We start from the raw sequence: 7,818 nt of genomic DNA, 5'->3' as shown, positions 1-7,818 counted from the left end.
CATCCAAGTGCATAGATCTAATTTTACATTCTCTCTCATCATTTTGTATGCAGACAAAATACATGAATTGGAAACAAAATTCGAGAATCTTGGAAGATCAAATTGACATTCAAGCATATTGAAGACGTAGGGTTTACCGACATTGTGGATATTCTAGAATTTGAGGATAAGATAATCAGATATGTTTTGAGCAGAGTACATGGGGAATTTATATGGTTAAATAGACTTTACAAAATCACCAAGGAAGCGATCCGAGCTATTACTAGTTTATCATCAGTTGGGCAACATCTAGACAAGAAGGTTTCAAATGATTTCATGAGGAAGATCATTGATGCGACATCTGGCAGAAGATCTAGGAGAGTGCGCACTATCACTGATACAAACATTAGATTCGACAACATGATTGTCAAATATAAGGTATCGCTATCAAACTAACTCATCAGCTCACTCATATTCATGCCCTTATTTTAAGAAGTTCACAAGTGCTCAATGTGATAGTGAATATATTCCCTAACATCCTCTACATAGATAACTCCCTCTTGAATGTGAGATAAAGCTCCAACCGATTCTTCCAGGGTAGGCACATGTGGATACCACTTGAAAATTGGCCTGGGGAAGTCCTTGACCTCTGCTACAGTCGAGTTTGCAACAAAAATAGGAATAGATGATGATCTCACTTCCAAGTTTAAAGATAAATACCTTTTGATCACTCTTGGTGAAAACCTCCAACAAATTCTTTGAGATGTCAGTGAAATAGCTCATTGAATCTGATTGCTCTGAATTGCTTTTGATCCCTCTTAGTTACTCTGAAACACTCTCAAGTCACTCTGAATGCAAGGTGATCAATAATAAAGTCAATTTGACCTTTTAACCTCTGATAAAAACCCTAATCTTTCATTGATATAAATGACTGCTAGTGAAAGATATCGGCTTTTTCTCAGAACATATCCATGGTGGATAATCATCTCCAATATCTGGAACATCTTCCAAAACCTCTTCTCGAGGCATATTAAGCATCTTCATGAATTTTTTGTACCACTAAGGCATCTTCCTTAGTTACCGGATGAGCTATTTGTCAGTGTAGGAGCAGCCTCTTCTACCAGATAAGTAATCAGAACATTCCCATATGATGATTGTTTTTCAGTCTTTCTAACCCATCTCTAATTATGATCTTGCTAGATTTCACTAACTTTCTCTTTCCCTTTCTCATTTTATCATCCATACCAACCGGTGGATTTTGGCTCCTACAAAATTTAGCAATATGTTCAACCTTATTACATGCATAACATGTAACATTGTTCCTTTGAATTCCTTTGCTAAAACTAGTGAAATTTCTTGACCTGCACTAATTAGCCATATGTCCAAATTTTCCACATGCATAGCATTCAACATTCATTTTGCAATCTTTTATTTTATGACCATACTTATTGCATTTGGAACATTTATCGGGAGAAGAATCAGGGTCCTGATTTGCTCTGTTTCTACATTGCCTAGCCATGTGACCAAATCTATTGGAAAAAAAACATCTACCATTAAATTTATAAGCATTAAATTACCTTACCAGTGCCTTATGGTTTTGATCTTCATTAGCAGTACCAGAACTTCGTCCTTGCTCAAATCCAAGTCCACTAGAATCTCCAATCTGCCTTTGTATCTTTAATAACTCATCTAGCTGTGCTGAGATAATCTTGAATTTTTCTTTATACTCACTTGTAGTAGTTAAATCTTCTCTCAGAATTATCATTTGTCTCTCAAGCTCTTGTTCATTACTCTGGGATTGTACTAAATCAATTCTCAACATATCATTCTCATGAACCAACCTACCACATTCCTCAAATTTGTTCTTCAGGGATACAACAAGATTTTCTACCTTCTTATTTCTCTCCTCAATCTCCTTAGACATTCTCATAGTTAGAACTCACATTTCAGATTTCATAACCATGTTCTTCTGACTCAATTTATGACATTTTTCCTTAAGTGCATCTTTCTCTTCATCATCTTCACTTTACAAAAGTTCCTTCCTCCTAGCCTGAGCAGATGATACCCTCTATTGTAGGAATAGAATGAATTACTTAGCAAAATTCAATTCATCTTGTAGCTTTAAGTTCTTTAATATTTCAACATCATAATCTTCAAGTGTCATCTCAATTTTCTTCTCCAAAGCCATATCCATGGATTCTGATTTCAAGATCTTCCTCAAGCTATTAAACTTCCTCCAAGGCACAATTTTATGATACCAATTGTTGGAATCTAATAACACTGAGAGGGGGGTGAATAAGTGTTATACTAGAACTATTAATTTTTAGCCTTATTAAAACATGCATACACCAACCGGTATACTAGTACATATAGAATTGAAAGAAGTAAAGCAACCAATAAGCCAATCACATAAATGACAACCATAACACATAGATTTATACATGAAAAACCTAAAAGAGAAAAAACCACAGTGGGATTTGTGACCCACAATATCAATTCACTAGCCATATGAAGAGATATTACAAAATAAGAGGGGCCTGCACTTGCAGCAAGGCTTACAGCCTAGAACACACTTCTCAAACACAAAATGAGCCTCACTGACTACATAAAATTCCAAAATACAATCTAGAGAAGTGTGAACTGCTTAGATAAAATCTTCTATGCCTGAATACAGTTCTGATTTAAGCTATCTGTTCTTGTCTGAAACCCTAAATCCTTTATCGGAACAACCCTTACATGAATTTCCTCACATAAATGATCTCTGATATATTTTGCATCATACTACATTAGTATGTACATAATCTCCTATCTCATGTCTATATCAAAATGATCTATCAAACTAGCCTATATACCCTATACAAATTTGCATGCCTTATTTTAGCTTACAAAGATATATATAATATCAAATTACATGTTGGTCAAATAACATAAATGCATAAATATTAAAAATAATTGATGATGTTGGATCCAACATATGTCAGCCTCCAATACTAATAACCTTTACTAAACTATGTCAGCCTGCATTGTTGGTAACCAAAGAAATCCTTTTGTCCTTTTGATGTCGGTGTTGGTGTCAGTGAAGTATTTGCAAGGTGCTTGTTGGTATACAACTGACCCAAAACATGAAGCCAGAACACAATACCATGTTACCATCAATGACAACATAGTGAAACCAACCAATTGAGTGTCAAATGCCAACATCCTTTGTTGATGTCTCTGTTAGACACAATACACCATTGAGAGGGGGAGGGGGTGAATCAGTGGTTCTCAAAACTTTTCCTTTCAACTCTCCTTTGTGAACAATACAAGTTTGTGAATAAAACACAATGCAGACTTACTGGTTATTTAAGAGACTAACTCAAATACACACACACACAAGGAGATATCACATAACATCAGCATGTACGAGGAAAACCCAAGATGGGAAAAACCTCGGTGAGCAATGTTGTTGGAGTCTACTACTCCAATCCAACCTCATGGTAAAACATAGTTACAAAGTTTAGGGCACCAACCCCTACCAAATTTATGGGCTACAAACCAAAGGAGCACCAATTCAAGGAGGTACAACCCCTGCACCAAGCTACAACTTAGTGTTCACAATATAAACATCAAATACATAAGTAGTTATCTTGTTACAAGTGAATCTTGCAACCTTTTCAAATATCTTGTTCTTTTGGTGAGATACCTTCTCTGCTTCACCAGCTCACTTCTCTACTACTCTTCACCTACTACTTCTCTGCTAATAAGCACTATTAGTTTACCTCTCTTCAACCTCCTTCACTTCTACTTTGCCAGTATGAACACTACCAGTTCTTTTCTTCAACTAGTTGAAAGCTTCAACCCGGTTCTCTCTCACTTCCACTCTTCTCACAGATGCTCGTAGAGAACTTGGCTAAATCATTCTTTCTTGCAAAAGTCTTCAACTTTGCAAACACACCATATTCTTTTCTACAGTAGCAGCAAACAATCTCTTTGGCCTTTATACTTATAGCCTAGATTTCCCACCAAAAGCCAATTCAAAATTCAGGTGGTTAGGGTTTCCTCACCAACCTTGAGGCAAATCAAATCCAATCAGATCTTGCATGATCTGATCTTTTTGACATCTGAATGCACATATCTACCATACTCGCATCTCCTCAATCACACATTTCATTTCTAGTGACTTGGTTTTTACCCTCATAGCTAATCCTTCAGTCAATTACGAAAGATCTGTTGGGTTGTTTCCTTCATGGCCTTGATCTTCTTAATTTCTCTTAGCTGGCTTGCATTTTTCTTCCAGGCCTCAAGCCTCAAACCCTTGCAATCCCTCTATAGCAAGTCCCATGATTTGGGTGTCTTTTTATTAAAGTTGACCAACCCTACAACAACCCTATCAATGTACAGTCTATCTTTATCCAAACGCGGGTTTGCCATGTTGAGTCCATGTGGCATCCATATCAACTATCTACTAGCTTGGAACTTCAAGCTGGTCAAAGTAGGATCATCAACCAACCACCCTACCAGTTCCTTACTTCTGTCAGTTTGCTAATCCTTATGGTCTCAACCATTTTACCGGTTACCTTATCATATCTACTCTCATCTTGAACTGTCGATGGAACTCTCAAACTAGTCTCCAAACTGATAAATCCAAAGAATGCTCATTCCCACACATGGGAAGTATTCTACAACTACACCTTACTTATATAACCAATGGAATCATATACGAGTTACCAGTCTTGATAACACCATGTCATCAACTTTCACAAGACTCTTATCTTCTTTCAGTAAGGTGAGATTCCTATGTTTACTCTATTTATCCTTTCTTCCTGATCGATGTTGTTTCTTCCTCTACCAGTTTGTCAAGGTGACAAACACTTCACACTTCCTTTGTACTAGCATCTTAATCATGCCTGCTTTTTTGGTTTAGTGCATAACACTGAACACATGCACTTAGCGCATTCCTTCAATTCACCGATAGATCCAGTGTGATCCTTCAAGTGCTAGCCTTTACCCCTTCACTCTTATCTATACAAACTATAATGCACTTAATTAATAATAGGAGATAAGCTCCACTTACTTGGTGGAGTAACACCATCTGCTTTCTGCCTTATGCTCTTGTGATTTCCCTATTGTGCAACATCTCTCCAAACAGGCACATGTGAACTGATGTGAGCACATACATTATTAGTCATTGCTTCCAATGATGACTGCAACTTCATCCATTGGGAGTCCTACTATTCTACAACCTCATAGCATACCGATTCATTCTTCTCTACCAGTGTTAATATGATTCAGATAACATTCTACCTCTTCATCATAAACAACCGCTCAAAACACCTATTTATCTCATCACACAAGTCAGGTACTAACATGTGTACTGATGACCTCTTAGATCATCTTCTTTACCTTTACCGGTGTTCTACAACAAAAGGTGATATCCAAGATATCACATCCGGTACTCCATCATAACAGTGTTGCACATACATCTCATCTACCGGTGGTCATCCCATATTGGTTAACATCAATGACAACACAATGCCAACAGTCTCATTAGGCCTATGTGAAGCATTGTGTAGGCCATAGTTGTGGGGTTTAGAATCTAATCCCAGATTAGCGTGAGACCTCTTAGATCCTCTGCATCACAAAGGGGGGATTTTTGGCAATTTGGAGGAATTGATTGTGTGTTACATTGATGTTTGTCATTGATGTCAACACTAGATTTTTTGGTTATCTAGCGAGTTCTGGTACAGTGGTTGGACTTTGATGATGATTAAAAGATTTGCCTCCAGTATATTTTGATTGGTGGAATTGGTTTGGTTTGGTCATTCATATTATCCAAATGCATGTCACATTTAGTTGGTTTGAGATTCGGTAATCCAGAAGCTATCATATGTTCTAGTAAGCCTTTTGGTTACCGGTAATGGTTCTACGAGTAGAGCTTCATTAAATATCTTTTGATGGATTCAATAAGTGGTGTTGGTGCAGCTTTTAAAAAAATTTCAAGATGCTGATGGTTATCATGTTCATCTTCCAGTTGATTGGTAGTATTTAATTTGGCTTATGGCGACCTATTTTAGGTTCGGTGTTACTCTGGTAGGTTATGGACTAGTTAATGTAATGTGTTGGTGGATGCTCCTGATGCATTAAAGGTTGGATTTATTGTTTCGTTTATGTTGTTTCGGTCTTAGGCTGACATGGATTATCATTGGTTTGTGGGTTTTTTTGGCATTCGACACTCTAATGAGAATATGGTTGATTTTTTATTGATGGCAACCAATTGGTAAACGGTTTCTACACATACACCGGCAACGTAGACTTCATCATCGGCAGGCACCAGCACTAGTAGGCACATTCACCGGCATCCAGATTACATCAGCAATGAAGTATACTAGTTCTCAAGCCAACATGAGACAAAGTTTTTTTTATATGATTTATATTGTAAATGTAATTAATTATTGGTAAGCCGACATGATGTATTGTAAAGACTCGTATATGTATGAGATCTTATAGATCATTTTGAATAATGATAAGACATTTTGTAATAGCATGGAATAGAAGGATATTATGTAAAGACAACAAGAGGTTTTTGGTTAAGGTATTTAGCTGAGCTTAAACCGGTACTGAACCAAGCAATAGAGATGCTATTTTGAGTAGTACAGTGTATTGGATTTAATTATCCATTTTGTAGTCAGTGAGACTCTTCTATTGAGCAGTGAGCTCTAGGTTGCTGGCCTTCCTGCATGTGTAGGCCCATGTTGTAAGTAATATTTATTCATATTGGCCAGTGAGTAAATATTGTGGGTTACAAATCCCATAGAGGTTTTTCCCACACCGGGTTTCCTTGCCAAAATATCTTGTGTTATGGTGTGCATTTATGTTGTCTCTGTTATTTCTCTTTACAACATTATATCTTGTTTACCGATACACTAATTTGGATTGTAAAGTTATAAATAAGTTTAAATATTCCATCTACCAGTTAGACACTAATTCACCCCCCCCTCTTAGTGTCTTTGGGACTATCATTGCATCTAACAAGTGGTATCAGAGCCTAGTCTTCTATTTGTAAAAGCCTAACAGCTTGAGGAAGATTCAAAAACTGGTACCAATGGAGAGTTTGAGAAAACAGTTGGAAGGACTCTTGAAGATTTTGATGTAGAAAAATTGAAGAATATCAAACTTGAAGATGATATGAGGACTGCTAAGGAATTCATTAAAGGACTTCAGGAGAACTTGGTTATAGCACAAAACAAGAGGAAAGAACTTCATGAGAAAATGGAGAAACTTGATGATGAAAAAGAAACTCTTAGTGATATTGTAGAAAAGTTGAGGCAAGAGAACACTAAATGAGGAATGAAATGCAAGATTTAACCATGAGGTTTTGTAAAGATATTGAAGATAGGAAGAATAATGAAGAAGACCTTACTAGAAGACTTAATGATGGAGCAAATGAAAATATGTGACTTTGTCATGAGAATGATATGCTAAAGATAGATCTGATTCACATGCAACATGATAAAGAGGAGCTTGTGAGACAAGTTGGGATTTTGTAAAATGAGTTGATCACTGCAAATGAACACAAAGAAAAATTCAAGAAAAGTTCAGAAAGACTTGATGATATGCTGAAAGACAAAAACCTGATGGAGATACAATTGGACTTGGATTTGAAAATGGAGAAAATTTTGGAACTACAAATAATCAATATCACAGTAAACCGGTAAGACAACCTAATGCTTATAAATTTAATGAGAAATGTTTCAATTGCAACAAATTTGGTCATAGAGAAAATCAATGCAGATTTAGAAATAATCAAAATACAAACTTACCTACTAGTCAATGTTCCAAATGCAATAAAGTTGGTCA

Source organism: Cryptomeria japonica, chromosome 9 (assembly GCF_030272615.1).
Source record: "Cryptomeria japonica chromosome 9, Sugi_1.0, whole genome shotgun sequence".
NCBI lineage: Eukaryota > Viridiplantae > Streptophyta > Pinopsida > Cupressales > Cupressaceae > Cryptomeria > Cryptomeria japonica.
This window is presented reverse-complemented; position numbering follows the sequence as displayed.